The following is a 16,904-nucleotide window of genomic DNA, read 5'->3' on the forward strand; positions in this document are numbered from 1 at the left end:
ATCTTGTATAACTTCACGGCCAAGGGACTTGGTCACCAAAGAGGAGGTGGGATGTGAGATATGAGCACCTGTGACAGCTCCCAACGAGATAGCAGCACATGCCTGGCTTGCGTCCTCGTGCTTTGCTTGCCGCACGACCGGCGGCAGCCCCTGTCTTATTAGTGTGGTTCACAGTCTTCCGCCAATGCCTTGTGTGAAGTGTTGTGTGTATGCACGCTGCTGTGCCTAAGTGTCATAAAATGTTTCTATATTTAAAAAGTAATTGCCCTTGATTCTTTGCCCTTTTCCCGAGCCTCACAGTATGTGCCATATTATAAGGCCAACAACAACAACAGCATCTTGGCTACCACTGGCCTGGGCCTATTTCCTGGTTTTTGCAGCGATCCCAACCAACTGCGGACGCCTGGCCCAGGTCACGGCGCATTCTCCCGCGGTCGCCCACCATCGCTTGCCTTTTTTAAGGCATTTTTTGCGCCGCGGCACTTGGCCGCGCCCGGCGGTCTGGGCCAGCGCCTTGTGCTGCCCCAGCCCTGACATTAATAAACGGGAACATCCAAGACATTAATAAACGGGAGCTGGTCACTTCTGTTTTCCATCTTGTTTTTAATGCCGTGTGTTTTCGATGGTTCGGCCCGGACATTACGGGAGCTTCGTTTTAGCCCTGTGGTTTGTGTTCGTGCTGTGCGGAAAATAGCGATATGCCATCATACTCTGCGGACAAGAAGGCTGCTGCTGTAATGTGGCTTCCGAATCTAGGTCAATTCACTTCGTTCGTCACGAATTCAAGAAGAAGTTCCGTCGTCGTTCGCCCTCTGAGAAAGCAGTGCAAAGGTGGCAGAAAAGGTTCGAGGAAAAGGGAACGGTGCAAACGAAGGAGCGAAGCGACAAAGGCAAGGCACACAGCAGCATAGCAAACGCTGTTTAAGGAGTATTTGCATCGAACCCGCACTTGTCCTGCAGGCGCGCTGCGCTTTTGTTCGGGGCGTCTTCGTCAACGATGAGCCGTGCACTTACAAGTAAGGAATACTACCCGTACAAACTGCGAACCGCACAAGAGCTTTCGGAGCAGGACATGGAGCGCCGGCTCGTATTTTTTCGAGAAGGAAAGCAAGGAATTACGCAGGATCGTGGCCATCTGCAGTTTTTGCTCTTCTCGGATGAGGCAGTTTTCCACCTGGACGGTCAGGTCAGCAGCCAAAATGCGAGGTGTATTGGGCGCAGGAAAACCCTAAATATTTTACCACAAGAAACGTACAGTCCACACGCGTCGTCGTTAGGTGCGGGCTTTGGCGGGAAGATATCGTGGGGCCGTTTTTTTCCGACGACACAGTGACGTCCGATTCCTACTTGGACATGTTGGAAAACAAAATGTTGCCCAAACTCGAAGGGCTTCACATGCAGAAAGAAAATGTGATATTCCAACAGGACAGGGCTCATGCTCATTATGCAGCGAGCGTCCGAAGTTAGCTGGAGCAAACCTTCCCCAACAGGTGGATGGGACAACGTTCCCCCAACATGCCATGGCCGCCACGTTTGCCGGACCTTACACAGTTTAACTACTTTCTCTGGCGCTTTTTGAAGGCGTAAGTGTAGAGCCGTGGCCATGTGCCAAGCCGCAGTCAATTAAGGAAGCGCATTGAAGATGCCTGCCTTACGATTTCGAACCGCATGAGGGCTGCAGTTTTCAAGGCGTGCGAAAAAAGGCTGCAGAAATGCATTGAGGTTTCTGGGGGACACTTGCATCATGCTTTCACTTTTCCTTTGTAGAATGAAGTTCTGTTTCCTGGAGCAAAGATGACTAGGGCAGAAAGCTACCTCATGATCATGGCCCACACCTTGCGGCATGGCTGTTCAAAGGAGGCCACAGAAAGTTTGCTACGGCTGATTGCTGCACACTTGCCTAAAGGAACGGAGTATACAACTTCCAAGTATACCTTCTTTCAGCACTTTTCTGGTGCAGAAAAACTGTACTCCGAACATTATTTCTGCAATACATGCACGGAGTATCTGGGAGAACTTGCGGAGACAGCACAAGTGTCTTGTACGAACTGCCAGACATATTACAGTACTGCGGAACTGAAAAAACTGTCGTCTTTCTTTTTAGTTTTGGACTTGAAGACACAGCTTCGAGAGTTGCTAACATCACGAGATCTCCAAAGGCATCCCACTGCTTTGAGCTGCGATGTCACTGATATTACTCAAAGCATGCACTACCATAAACTTCCCTTGGCACAAGGCGACATTACACTCAAATTCAACACTGATAGGGTGCCATTGTATCAGAGCTCCAAGCTAGCATGTGGCCCCTTGGACTTTGTTTCCAGCATTCCCAGTGGGTTATGCGGCCGACACAAGGCTGGTGGGCAGACGCCGGAGCAGGCGGGCTGTCTCAATCTCGACTATCAAGTTGTTCAACCGAACAGATATTGGCTGCCTGGAAAGTGAAGTGCTTGTGTCCTCACCAGAGAGGCGGGTAATGGACTACAACACATATTCCACTTCATTCCTTCTCTTTCATAGCCACTCACTCGCACACAACACCCCACACCTTCCCTCAGCATGAAATAGGCCTAGTGCCTGATCGCTTCCTCGTTTGCTGTGAAGAACTTCGCGTTGAAGTTTGCAAACAGGTGGCCTCTAAAGGTGCACTGGAAGTCTATGACAATAAGCACAGTTTCGGTGGACGACACTATTCAGCATAAAAAGCTTAAAATATGAGAGACTGTTTGCATGAAATGACTACGAGACTTTGAGCTGGACTGCTTCAGAAAGAACATGGCGGACTGAAGCAGTTCCCACATTGGAAGTGGGCGCGCTGTCTAGTAGCATGCATCGGAAGCCCCAAACATTTTCGGTACTTAGTTTTTCTGTATTAACCCCCATGAAGTTCAGGCGCTGCAACACACTTCCGACATTTGTTACAACGGGCTACCCGGATTGTGCACCGTCATGAAATGCGTCGTGGCTTGCGTGCATTTCTGCTTGCACAAGTGTGCACAATCGCGTAGAGCTGCTGACGTACTGTATTCGATGCAAAGGGCCATTTCTTGTCTTTAACTTTTCAGGGTGCGTGCTTTGTGCAGTGCAATGCTCAGGCACAAGGATGGGTTGCCTGTATCATGATTGAAAGGTTTGAAATAAAGCCTGGATGATTTTATTCTGTGTGACTACGTGCTAGAGTGTACTGGTTACGCATCACTAAGCGGAGAGCGCAAAGTGAATGAGCGAGTGAGCGCGCGGGACTTCGGCTTGACTTGACCGTCACAGTGCCAAACAATTTTGTAGCGAGAGCTACATTGACCGTATTCTCGCCGTTTTGCTGTAGCCGGTGGCCACACCACGAGCTGAGCTGTTGCCTAGCAACTGCCGCAGCTGGCAGCACCGCTCGCCACGCCATCTGGCACGAAGTCAGAGGAGGAGCCCATGAAACCGCGTTGCAACAACAGAGGACGAGCCAGCGTTGCATCATATATATAGAAGGGGCGGCTCGGTGGTATTCGTCGGCAGAAATGAAAAGCGAGTCGGAGAGACTGAAAGAAGCCAAGCTTCGTCGTTGGAACGAAACCCAGAGGAGGCAGCGAGCCGAGGAGAAGGAGGAAGAACAAGCCGCATCGTAAGTATGAAGCGGCCAAGTGAGTGGATTCAGATGAGTATGGTTCGTCGTCTAGTTCCGTGACAGGGTCGCAGATCAACAACGAAATGAAACCAGGAGGAGGCAACGAGCTGCGAAGACAAAAGAAGAACGTGCTCGGCGTATCGAACAGATACGGCACGGTGATGCAGCTTTGAGAGCGGCACGCCTAGCCGCCGATACAACAGAGTTGGAGGACGTGAACGCTCGCCGTGTGACGGACCATGTGATTCGGCTGGCTGAAAGTTCAAGTGAGACGTGCATATTCCAAACGGACTTTACAGACAATCCGTTTGGATTTGCATGTGACGTTTGCGAAAGACTTTGGCATATGCGAGATTTTAGTCCAGGGAGTAGTGCAATGCGTGCAATGCGGCATTTCAGTTGCTAGGTGTGGAAGGACCAGATATGAAGGTGAATAACTAGACACCAACTTTTAAGTAACATCGCAATGAGCAATGTGCCTTGGCTTTTCTTCCGTCCAAAAAGGAGTTTTATTTTCCATGTTCACGTAACTGCTTGCATGTGCTCATTTTGGCTTGCTGGGAGGTGCTTTTCTGTGCTAAACTAGTTTTAACTGTGGCCTCAGTCCTCTGCACCTTCTTAATTTTTTGCTAGTGTTCACCTTAAGTCATGTGCAAACTCACGCAGATCTCTACTTTTCTACATTTCCGACTGTCACATCTTCTCTGCCTTCATTCATCGTGTCCATCACTGCATCCGACGCCTACACGTATGCTGTGTACAATCACCTTAACTAATCTGCCTATTACACATGTATTTTTGTTAGCCACCCACTCCTCTCTCTGGCACCGATAGGCCGAGAGTAAATAAATGACATGTAGTCTAAGCTAAGTCTCAGCAAGCATGCATTATGTTCATTTTATTTTACCAAGTTGACCAGTAGAGAGTGGAGGGAAAAAAGCTGCTAAGTGGAGCTTGACATGCCTCTCGCCCCTACACTGGAAAGCAGCAGGCACCAAGGCATACGTAACCACTAACGACAACAGAACATGACAAGTGTGAAGTAAATCAGTAACATTCCTCGCATTTATCACAGGGCATACTCTCTGCTCAGTAATTTATTACCCCATTAGACATTCTGCAAGGAGTGTATACAATGATGTGTCACCACAGTACAATGAGAACCATTTACCCTGTGCCAAAACAACAGCAAAGACATTTCTGCCCAATAAATGCATAGCTTACAGTGCAACCAAGAGGCAAGAAAAGACCACCCTGGCACATACTTAGAAAATAAGCTCAAAATAATAAAGAATGACATTTGAGCAGCTGCTCATTCCCTTCCACCCCCTCCCTCAAAAAAGTATGAAAAAGGGTGCTCTACAGACGGCACGTTTGAACGATGCGGTTGTGATATTTGTGACAGTTCAACTACGTGTGAAATTCAGATATAAATAATGAACGCCCATGCATGCGGTTGGATGCGAGGCGCCAGGGCGCGGGCAAACAGTAATCTTCTTCAGATATCGACTGTTTCCACCTCCTGAGGGCCGCTGCTCGACAAATACCACTCATGGCCCCGTTCACATCCAACAAGCTTGTAACAAATATTAGACAGGTGTTTCTCATGACGCAGCGCAGCTCATTAGTGCTGTTGGCCAGTGCTGAATTTTTTGGCTTGATAAACGCAAATCATCCACCGAAACACACGTCGACTGTTCCTGGCCAGATTCTTGCAGTCCCACGAGGGTGAGCAGTTTTTCCGTCGGCTTCGTCTCCTCTTTCGTGCAGGGCCACTGGCATTGTAACGCACATTCTGCATAGTCGTTTTACTATGCATCGTGGAAGACAGTTGGGCTAGTTGGTGTGAATTCGTTAATGACTGCGACATTGCAACTAGCGTGGAAACACAAGGACAGCGACACAAGAAACCGACGGGACAGCACGCTAGACTTCAACTGACGTTTTAATGCACACATAACAGATTTTTACACTTCTATTCGGCGCATGCTCAGGAGACTGTACCTCCGCCCCCTTCTCTTTATCACGAAGCAGGTTGTCAAGCAAACGAGAGTGCTGAGACGGCTTCATAGGCAGGGTGATAGGGAGATATTTGAAGCATTTTGCATTGATAAGGCAGGGGACAAGTGCGTGAGCACACCCTCAGTAGCCCTCACGAGAAAAGAGTTAATCTATCTGTCGAAAAACTTGCGCGTCAATTTGGTTTAAATCTTTACTGTTTGCTTGACAACCTGCTTCGTGATAAAGAGAAGGGGGCGGGGGTACAGTCTCCTGAGCATGCGCCGAATAGAAGTGTAAAAATCTGTTATGTGTGCATTAAAACGTCAGTTGAAGTCTAGCGTGCTGTCCCGTCGGTTTCTTGTGTCGCTGTCCTTGTGTTTCCACGCTAGTTGCAATGTCGCAGTCATTAACGAACTATGCATCGATGCCGCATAGAACAGCAAGCGGTTGTATACACTCCAATGCGGCGTACGGGCCGCACACATACACACACAAAAACGACAATACAACGGGCAGGACGCACGCAGCGAACACGGAAGAACAAAAAATACTCCGTGCATGGTTCCGACTGCGGGCTTGGCTAGCGCTTCGACTTCGCCATGGCCAAGCTGCACTGCCGCCCTGGTGGTAACAATGTTCATGCAACAAAAAGAAAAAGTTTAATATATAAAACCATTCAGGTTGTCAGCTAAAGAAGCTACCGTAAAATTAAATACTTCGGATATGTTTTTGACGTGGCGCGCCTTTGCGACGCAGCGCCGTAAGGATGGACGCGAATACGCGAATGGCACTATGAATTTCCCATGCATCTCTGCTAGCCACCATAGCTCTGCAAATGGCGTTCCTGCTCGGCTTTTTGCGCGGCTGACTTGCCCGCATGAATTTTACTTCCTCCGTGCACAAATGCTTGGTGAGGTGAACAGTGGTCGTTGCGGACAGTTTGAAGTTTAATCGACTGAAAATTGCTCAAGGAAAGTCAGCGGCATTGCATTTTTATTGTTTCTGTGCATCACGGGTGACTTTGGCGGCAGCCACACAGCAACGTCTCCGGTTTGGCGAACTTGTGAAAAGGTGAGCATTTTGTTCTCAAATTTTGAAAGCGGTTTTTTGTTTGTATTGTAACCGTGTCTCGTCGCATGTTATGTTCATGATAACATCAGTACAACGTGCATGCGCTTTCTGCCTCTATTTGAAGTAACATTGGTCAATCAGCGTTGTAGAGTCCACTCTCGGGCCCACTCAAATTTCGGGCCGTTCACCGCAGGTAGCCTCGACAACCCTTCCTCCCGAGTGGTGGGGCGGGGGGAACAAGGCTACATGAAGGAGCCTACTTAAGGAAGGCGCGACCGCCGAGGCTCCCTCTCTCTTGACACCGGCTCTCCCGACACCTGCCCCCCACTGCCCCAACGACGCCCGACCCCCGTGCCACAACAGAATGTGAGATTAAACCTTTTTGTTACGAAGACCTGCCTCGAGTCACTGCCTGTGCGTCCCCGCGCAGAGGAATCGCCCACAAATAATGGCGCCCAACACCAAGGATGCGGCGGAGAAGTGCTTGGCGGCTGCAGCACCTTCCCCCGCGGCGCCACTGAAGAGGGGCAGCCCGGAGGAGGCGGCCCTCCGCATCCTCCAGTCCAGCCGCTCAGACCTGCTGTCCCCGGCGGCCGAGGAGCCCTGCAGGGCGCTGCCGGCAGGGCCCCCAGTGGAGCCGGGCGCCTCGCTCCCTCAGGTGGCTGGTGATGAGCCGATCCATCTAGCGGTGAGCGGTACCCCGGCGAGCTCCCCTTCCCCCTTCGACGAAACCATGGACGCTGACCCGAACCCAGAGGTCATTGAGCACCTACTGGCGGACCCCGGGACGGACGTTTGAAGGGGGGGGGGGGGGAATGTAGGGTCCGCTCGCGGGCCCACTAAAATTCGGGAACACCACTAGGCGTGACGAGAGCGGACGCACCTTACTTCAGCTCCCGCGATCTTCGCCCGGATCGCAGAAAATTTTGGCGGAACCCTGGATTATTCAGCTCCATCATGTGCCGCAAGCCATCAGGACCAAGTAGACACCAAGTTTGCTCAGGTGGGATCATGTTTCGGCATTTTATGCCCATTACTGATTCCCCCCCCCCCCCCCCCCCCAAGCAGCTGTTACACTAAGCCTAACACGTCGCCGCTGCAACGGGAATCCCCGAGCCGCCGCCCAGCATGGCGACTTCCGCTCATCGGGGATATGACCCGTTAAATGCGACGTGGACTGAAATCATCCCTACAGAACCTCTAGAAAACGACCCGCCTGCAGAAGAAATTAGTGATGAGCATCTTGCAGAGTGGGTCACTCTTCACAAAGGTGGCCACCGCTCCAAGTGAGACGCCGCCTCGAACGCTAACGTGACGGCAAGAAAGCAGCTGCAGACCGGCGGCGTCCGGTCATCACCTCCAGCCAAACTTTCCTGGCGACCCAGTCGAACACCCAAATTCGACAAAGAAGACATCATTATTGTGGTCAAGCCACGCATATCTATCGACCTACGGGTAGCATTCCCACCGGGCAAACTTGGCCACGCCTTGACAACCTATGTTGGCATCGACGCGGCTCAGCAGGCCTCGTTCGTGAACTGGCTCCTGTGGGACCAAAACCTCTTCATTTGCACAACCCAAGACACCACCATCGCAAACAAATTGGCCAGGGAATTCATCCTTTCTTCCAGCAAAGGTCAGGTTCCCGTGCAAGGACAAGTAAAATTGAACGGTGAAGTGTGCCGTGGCACTATTACCGTCAACGAGCGGAAGACCACGGCAACGCTCAAAGGCAAGATTGTGTGGAGGGACAGGGACATTGCCTTCGTCCGAAAACTGGGCAAATCTTCGATAGCGCTCATCACCTTCATGGGTAGAAGAGTGCCGCACTTCTTCCGCTATAACACGACTATCACACCGGTGCGAGAATACAAGCGCACTAGTCTGGTACAAAACGGCTATTCCTCTTGGGCCCACACACTCATACAAAATATTCGCAAACACGACAAGCAAATTCAGCTTACAGATAGGGTGACGGATGTGGATAACCAACCATCTCCTTCATCTCTGGGAGGCGCGTCGCAGTCTCACAAAGAGATGGCGTTGCCAGAAACACAATCGGAAGCTCCAACTTCGAATTGTCGATATCGTCAAGCAGGCGGCAGACTACGCTGCCCAGCTTGCCGACTTCAACTGGGTGGATCGCTGCAATCTGGCCGCTAGGCAAATGTCTAGTCGCAACACATGGAGACTTTTCCGTAGTCTGATCGATCCCACCAAAACACGCACCGAAACCCAAAAACACCTTCAAAGAGCTATTCACAACTTTAAGGGCAATACGGACCAGCTCGCACAGACATTGCGGGATCGATATTTTGGGGGATCGATACACTTCAGCCGAAGGATGCCATGTACAAAATGCCTGGAGGTCGCTTGAAGAGTGTACGGAAACTGCGATATAAAAGCTGCTTGTTCATTTGCTGTGATTGTTTTAGAGGGTGGCTGACGTAGCAGTTTGAGTCAGTTAAAACCATGAAGCATTGATTGGCTTTTTATGCCTCTTGTGACCTCAACTCACTTTGTTCATCGTGGTGGAAGTGGAAATTATGGTTTATGATTTTGGAGGGTCTAACGGCCCAAAGCGACCCAGGCTACGAGGGGTGAAATAGTAAAGGACTCCGGAAATTTCGACCACCTGGGGCTCTTTAAAGGGACCCTGAAAAGCTCTTTGCCAAGGTTAGCAAAAGCGCACAAGAGATCGGTATTCCATCACAGCGGACCTTTAGAACAGGGTGGCCCTATCGGTTAGGGTGGATTCACAGGACAGAGCGCTTCACGGACCAATCGGTCACGTGATGTCTGACGCGCGGTCCACCTGTCCATGGCGAGCATTCAGACGACAGGAGGAAGCAGCAGACGACAGGAGGAAGCAGCAGACGACAACGCAAACGAGCCAGTCAGAAACCCTCAGCCCCAGAGCCCAGCGCGTCGGCAACAACGCGTGCGCGAGCGCACGGTCTCGAAAGTAGTTCCCAATATGGACAGCGAGCAGAAGCATCATTTGGCTTCTTTGGCTGTCATTCTTGATGTAACGGAAGATGATGAAGAGACTGATTGGTTTGCGCATTCCAAGAGGTCATGCTGGGTGAAGCCGTGGCTGACGAGAAAATCATTCGGCGTTCAAAATCAGCTCTATGAGGAGCTGCTGGCTACTGACCCAGATGAATGCAAACGTCTGCTTCAGCTCAGCAGCGACCAGTTTTATCAGCTCTTGGCCCGTGTACAACCAAGGATCGAGCTCCAGGATACAGTGATGCGGGGTGCAGTGCCAGCAAAGACACGACTTTGTTACCCTGAGTCTCCTGGCATCAGGTGAGCGATATCGCCTGCCGTATGTGAGCAGACGATAGCCTCAGAAGTTTCAGAATTTATTACCGTATAGTTTGGGACTGTGCACAGGCGCTACGAGGTACAAGCAATGAATAAGAAAGAAAGACTAGGTAGAAAACAATAATTCAGCATCAGATCAACCAAAACAAGGACCAATTGAGAGGAGCGGCGGTAGTATTATGCATGCAACCAGTTAACATGCGTCTCACTAGTGAGTCGAATCATAGTTTCATGAAAGGTATGCCTACAAATTTACAATAATGCGAGGCATTTATAGCTCATTATTATTGGATATCGTGTTGACCAAATATTTTTAGGGGTCAACACTGGTCAACACTGTTCCCACTTCGAGTTATAGATCAATTCGCTCTCGCCCTACCATAAGCTTGCCGTCCCGGTTAGCTCAATTGGTAGAGCGACTGCTCCGGTGTGGCGGTGGTCCCAGGTTCGAACCCCGGACCAGGACGAATTTTTCTTTAACTACGAAGTTTCTGTGAAAGCTGTATAGCTTTCCTTTGTGGCCGTATGGCTGCGCTCGGGTGGACGTCAATGAGTAATTACTCCCTTATTATTATTGGATATGTATTTAAATAAAAAGAGGTTGACTGTAGCAAGTATATATTGTTAATTGAATTAAAAGAGGGATGGGAGACGTGAAAGACGAAAGTTGAATTACGACTGCTGGTAGTGTCGAGTACAGGCACACTTTTACTTGATAGTGTAAAATTCTGTTTGTTTGCCGCTTGAACAGCTGAGCTGGTTTTTCTTTCACTTTATAGCTTGTGGTGGTATTGCAGTGGTGTGGTGGGTTTTTTTTGACACTGCACCTGACTTACTCAATGCTTGCTTTGCTTTTCAGGGGAGTCTCAGTTTTCGCTTAGCCGCCAGTTCCGGCTAGGCCATTCCACAGTAAATGGAATTTTACTTGAAACCTGTTTGGCCATATACAAGGAGTTAAAAGATGACTACCTGAATTCACCAAAAACTGAAGAGCAGTGGAAGAGGATCATTGAAGGCTTCAGTGAAAAATGGCAGTTTCCAAATTGTTGTGGTGCCATGGACGGAAAGCATGTCTGCATCATAAAGCCCACAAAATGTGGATCTTTTATTTCAATTACAAAAAATCCTTCAGCATCATTCTATTCACTCTTGTGGACACAAACTATAAATTCGTTTACTCAGATGTAGGTGCTCCAGGCTCACAAGGGGATGGGGAGATATGGCAAACAACCCCCTTGCGGAAAGTAATTGAGAAGAAAACAGCGGGACTGCCACCTTCAGTAGAAATCGGGCACTTCCCCTTTCTGAACGTGCCTTCAGTCATCGTTGGAGACGACGCTTTCTCGCTTTCGGAGCATGTAATGAAGCCGTACGCTGGGCACAACTTGCCATTGGAGAAGAAAATCTTCAACTACAGGTAATCAAAATCAGCCTGTTGTATATTAATCTGTATACCACTTTGTGGCTTGGCTCTGCATTTTAGAGCTTGTTTTCACTTCTATTGGGATATGTTTGAAACTGTGAACTGTATGCACTACTCTACAACTAAGCTATGATGACTTTCTTGTGCAGGTTATCAAGAGCACGCCGGATGGCAGAGAATGCCTTTGGGATTCTTGCAAACTGGTTCAGGTTCCTTCACACAACTACAGAAGCCAAACCTGAACGCGTCAGCATGTATGTTTGTGCCACATGTGCCCTGAACAAGTTCTTGGGCACAGACGTGCTGTGTGGTACAGAATCCGGTGGACTAGTGCCACAGGAAACATTTTTCCCTGTGCAGCTGAGGAGACGCTGCTAGCTGCTGAGGAGTGCATATGCGCGTCGAAACCGCTCCGGACAAATTTATGCTTTTCTATTGGACAAATTCTCTGCAGCGTCCAGACAAATTTGTCTGCTCTATCGGACAAATTCTCCGCAGCGTCCGAAATTCAAGAGGACAAGTTTCCTTAAGTCATCTGGCACCCGTGGATACCATCTTTAACCAGGTGAGCCAACTTTATGACATTTTACGGGACTTTTCTTGTTCACCACGAGCGACGGCCGAGCTAAACCTATTGGGTATAAGCCACGAGCACGGGCCGGGCACACGCACTTCACTGACACCATAGACCTTCAATGTTTTTTTCTGGTCACGAAACTGCGGCCAAAGTTTCACAATGGGACAGCACGCGCCGCTAGTGGCGCGGCTGTCGGCGAGGGGGCACGAATGGCTGCGCGAGCCCTGTTCGCAGCGGCGGCTTTCCGGCCAATGGGCTCATATTCGTTTGGTATTCGTGCTTTCTGGGGATCGGTATTTGGGATTTGGATGGGGGCTACTTAATGGTTATCACCTGAAAGCTTGGCTGCAACATCGAGACACTAAAAACCCTGTGCGATCGACGGCGGCCGCTAGTAAACCCTGTTAGCGGCTGTTTTCTGGCCAACCACTAGCACGCTTACTTTCTCTCGTTGCTCTTTATAAAACAGCGATTTTTGTACATGGGTCCATCCAGCCTGCACATTCATTTCCACTGCAACTTGCCTGCAGTGTCACTCTGGAAGGTCTAGCGTAACGGTCAGTAACATATCTATATGTGTTTGAGTTGCACCTGTCTCGGTCAAGTCCTCACTTTCATATAAGTGCATAAAACAGCTTACGGATGGCGTTTACCTTCTGAGAAATACTGCAATCTCACTAACGCTGAAAACAAGATGTTATGGCCTCATTTTAAGAATCGGAGAGCGCGCTACAAAAGTGATCACATGATGAATGCACCGGAAGTTTGATGCTGCTATCTCAAAGGTCTTTTTTTTTTCCTGGTGAAACTTTCGGAGGTGGCAAAACCAGCTGCTGAACTCTCTTGCTACATAAGCCATTTATTTACACTTGATCACGCTGTGACTACGGAGGCGCTAGCGGGTGCAAGGAAATTTTGAATTTTTTTGTTCATTGCTCATGCGCTGACTTTGCGTTACCAAAATAAGAGACAAGCTGTGAGCGGCCACACAATAAACCAAAAATGAGCAATGATAGTAATCACGGAGCAACTTATACAAAAAAAAAAATAAAAAGCGGTACGGGTTTAACGTAGTTAAACCGAGCAGAAGTGCGAACGCATGTGTTTAGCCTGTTTGGCTCATGGTTTTGCTTTGCTGGGTCGTCGGCACATCTAGCGACGATATTAGACTCAAGTTAAGCTCTGATCGAGGTTAAGCTGATCTGATATGTTCGTTCCGCAGGTGGAAGTTGATGAAGACGATGGCTTGCAGTGTGCTCAGCGCGAGAGTGTGTTGCAGTTTAACACGAGGCGTCAACGGCTGCGGCGATAGCATAGTATATACACAAAAAAATTAATACAGTATAATCTCGTTACAACAGATCCGGCTACAATGGATATTCGATATAACATACCGATTAGCGAAGTTTGGTCAGTTTTCCTCTCTTCTATTGACTGAACTTCGCTTACTGCGGATTCAGCTACAACGGACATTCGGATAGAACGGACCAGATTTTTGAGATAATTTGAATTCGCACTTCATCACAGCAGACTTTTCGGCAGTAAATGCGGCTTATTTTCAAACGGTCCTCGGATCGCGGCCGGCAATAGCAATGATGGCAGGTGCCATTTTGCTATCGCTGTCTACAGCTGCTACATACCAACAAACTCCAAATGTAAGTCTGTCGATGCTCAGCTCACAGCCGCGGCTCGCCGGAAAAAACCCAATAAACAGGGACCGACTTTAAACATAAATCGACAGCCCCTGCTCCGCTTTCAGCCAGACTGGTCAAGAAAAGCTTGTCTACTGCACGCACCTCGGCACATACTTTTTTGCGATCCAGTGCTCACTCACCCTTATTTTATGGACCTCTGGAGCAGTAAACTTTTCTCAGAGCACTTTTTCGGCGTACTGAGGAGATGAAAAGAAATTCAAGCTGCGCGGCATATAGGCGCTGCTCAAATTTTCATTCGCCGCGTTTGGGACCGGGTGGTAACGAAAAGATGCTAGAATCGTCCATGATGCAATGATGGACAACGACCTAGGCATACAATAACGATGAAAGGAAATTTGAGCAGCGGAGCGCACAGGCGCCACGCTGTTCACGATTCTTTTATCGCATTTTTATCTGCTGGTCCGCAGCAGGTTGACATCGCGGCATGCGCACATATGATACCGCCTCAGAAGGCCAACTGCTGGAAAAAGATTGAAGGCAACAAAACAGCGTATCTGCCACACTCGCGTGCTCTGAGTTCCTAAATAACTACTCGGTAAACAGTAAGCCGAAAAGACACAGACAAGCAAACTGCTAAAGAAAGTGCTAGCACCACGCGGCTGGATTCCAGACGCACACACCGGAGGTTACTGCAGCTGCTGTGCAGAAAATTGCGCTGATTGCGCACGTTTCGTATTCACACACCCGGAAGTTGCTGTTTGCGCACGTTTCGTATCCATGCAGTGGCTTTTTTCTCTGTTTCTGGCAGATACTGTTTGCACACGTTTCATATTCACGCAGCGGCTTTTTTCATTGTTCAGCCTGACCTGCCCGCGTGCGTGGTAGCTAAGGTGTGTCGACGAGATGGATGCGGATGATCCAGTGAGTGCAGGACCTTCTCAGGCTTCACAGTCAAAGAAACGGAAGCAAATAACCCTAAAGGAAAAGCTGCAAATTACTGAGCAAGTTCACTCTTATCACTCTTCACAAGATCATCAACAAATGCATTTATGTTGACACCCCGCTTTTTCTTCAGCACGTGTCACTCGCCGTACCAACCCGCTTAACATTTATGCCATTTTTAGACTGTTTCAAATATTCATTTTTTCCTTCGACAGTCGAACTATGGAATGATCTGGATGTTACATTACGTCAGATGTCTGTTGACCGCTTTGCACAAGAATTGCCTAATCATGTATTTTCTTATTAATACCACCCTATTGTTTATGTAAAATCCCTGATTCACACTTGTAATTATGCACTTTCCTACTGTTTTATCTATATTTTCCATCCTCTCTACCACTGCTGCAATGTGCCAATTCATGGGATAGCAGTATTTGTAAATAAAAGGGGAAGAGGCAGTCGGACGTCGCAGAGGCTTTTGGCCTATCGAAACAGACCGTCCACACGATCATCAAGAACAAGGATGCGATCCTGACAAAGCAGGTGACCGACGACCTGCAACCGAAGAGGTTCCGATTCCGCAAGGCTTCGTATACGGACATCGAAGAGTCACTGTTGGTATGGCTTCGTGACGCCCGTTCTCGAAACATACCTGTGAATCATTTTCTGCTACGGAAACGGGCGGAACAGCTTGCAGTCGTTTTAGACCACAAGGACTTCAAACGCAGTGAAGGGTGGCTAAACCGGTTAAAATCACGCCACAGAATCGACTTTATGTGCATTTCTAGAGAGTCGGACATCGTCGACGACAGTGTGGTGGCGGGCTGGAAAGACCATTCGCTGCTGGGTCTGCTTGCGAGCTATGCTCCGCGGGACATTTTCAACGCTGACGAAAGCGGACTTTTCTATAAGCTGAGACCAGGAAAGACGCTTGCTTTCTCTGCAGATTCATGTCACGGAGGGAAGCGATCTAAAGAACGTGTGAGCATTCTTCTCTGCTGCAGTACGGATGGGAGCGAAAAAGTAAAGCTCCTTGTCATAGGAAAATCTAAAAGGCCCTTGTGCTTGCGCAAAGTGCACATTCCTATATACTGGGAGTAAAACAAAAGTGCCTGGATGACAAAGGACATCTTCAACAAATGGCTGCTCAACTTTGACAGCAAGATGAGGAATGAGAAGAGGAATGTGCTACTGTTCCTGGACAACTGCTCGAGCCACGTGCAAGTACCAGAGCTGCAGGCCACCAAAGTGTTGTACTTTCCCCCTGGCACAACTACCAAAGCACAGCCAATAGACTAGGGTGTTGTTCGCTCTCTGAAGGCCCGATACCGCACTCGCCTTGCAGAGTGCCTGCTCTATGACATGCAGCAGAAGAGGGAGTCTGTGATAGACTTGGAATTTGCTGTGCAGATCATTTCCGCATTGTGGGAGCAACTCGATGCAAATATTATAAATAATTGCTTCCATAAAGCTGGATTTATTTTGAGCAACAATGAGCCACCAGCACCTCTGGCAGAGGATCCAGACCAGCCAGATCCAGCACTATGGGCAGCTGTGCAAGAAGCATTCGGCACACAAGACTTTACAGAGTATGCAGACGTGGATGCTGAATTAGTCAGCACGGAACAGCTGACGGACAAGATTGTTGCCCAAGTAAGGAAAGTGCCTGCCATCGAAGAGCAGGAAGGTGAAGAGGACGAAGGTGAAACTGTCCCTCGAAAGGTCACCCCCTCCGAAGCACTGCAGCACATCCAAGGCCTGAAATCGTACTTCAAGCAAAATGCTGCACCTGACGAAGTAAATCGCCTTGTGCCAATGGAGGCACTAATAGTGTCAAAAGCTGTTACTTATTCGGTTCAGCCAAAGTTGACTAACTTCTTTCAGAAGTGTAAAGTGATCAATAAAGCCTACTGTCGCGTAGCGAGTTTTCGAGTTTTTCGCGCCAATTGCTGTAGCCGGGAGCCAACGAGAAGAGTGCGTTCTTGGTGCCATCAGTTTGGGTTTAGTTGCGGCCTTCTTGCTGCGAAGAAGGCACTGCTCCCCTGTGAAGCGGCCCCGTGTTCGTCCCCCACTTCTGTTCGCTAGGCGCGGACGGATCACGTTACGGAGTCTGTTTTGCTGTGGATTCCCGACCGCTTTCTGGCGCCGTTTCCCGGGTCTTGCCGCAGGGGGCTCTCTGGCCCGCGTTTCGCGGTATGCGTTTGGGCAGTTAGGTCCGTCGTCACCCGGTTTGCGCACCACACACACACACAAATGCGCGCGCATTCCGTCCCTACTCGTACAAGGTTG

General features: G+C 49.2%; 1 long non-coding RNA gene across 8 annotated transcripts in view; it reads right to left on the reverse strand.

Moving 5' to 3' along the window:
- Positions 1-16,904, reverse strand: part of LOC149370674 (uncharacterized) — a 108,186-nt gene that overhangs the window by 75,123 nt on the left and 16,159 nt on the right. The gene's annotated exons all lie outside the window — the stretch shown is intronic.

This window comes from Amblyomma mixtum, chromosome 1, assembly GCF_055824585.1.
Source record: "Amblyomma mixtum isolate Tamu chromosome 1, ASM5582458v1, whole genome shotgun sequence".
NCBI lineage: Eukaryota > Metazoa > Arthropoda > Arachnida > Ixodida > Ixodidae > Amblyomma > Amblyomma mixtum.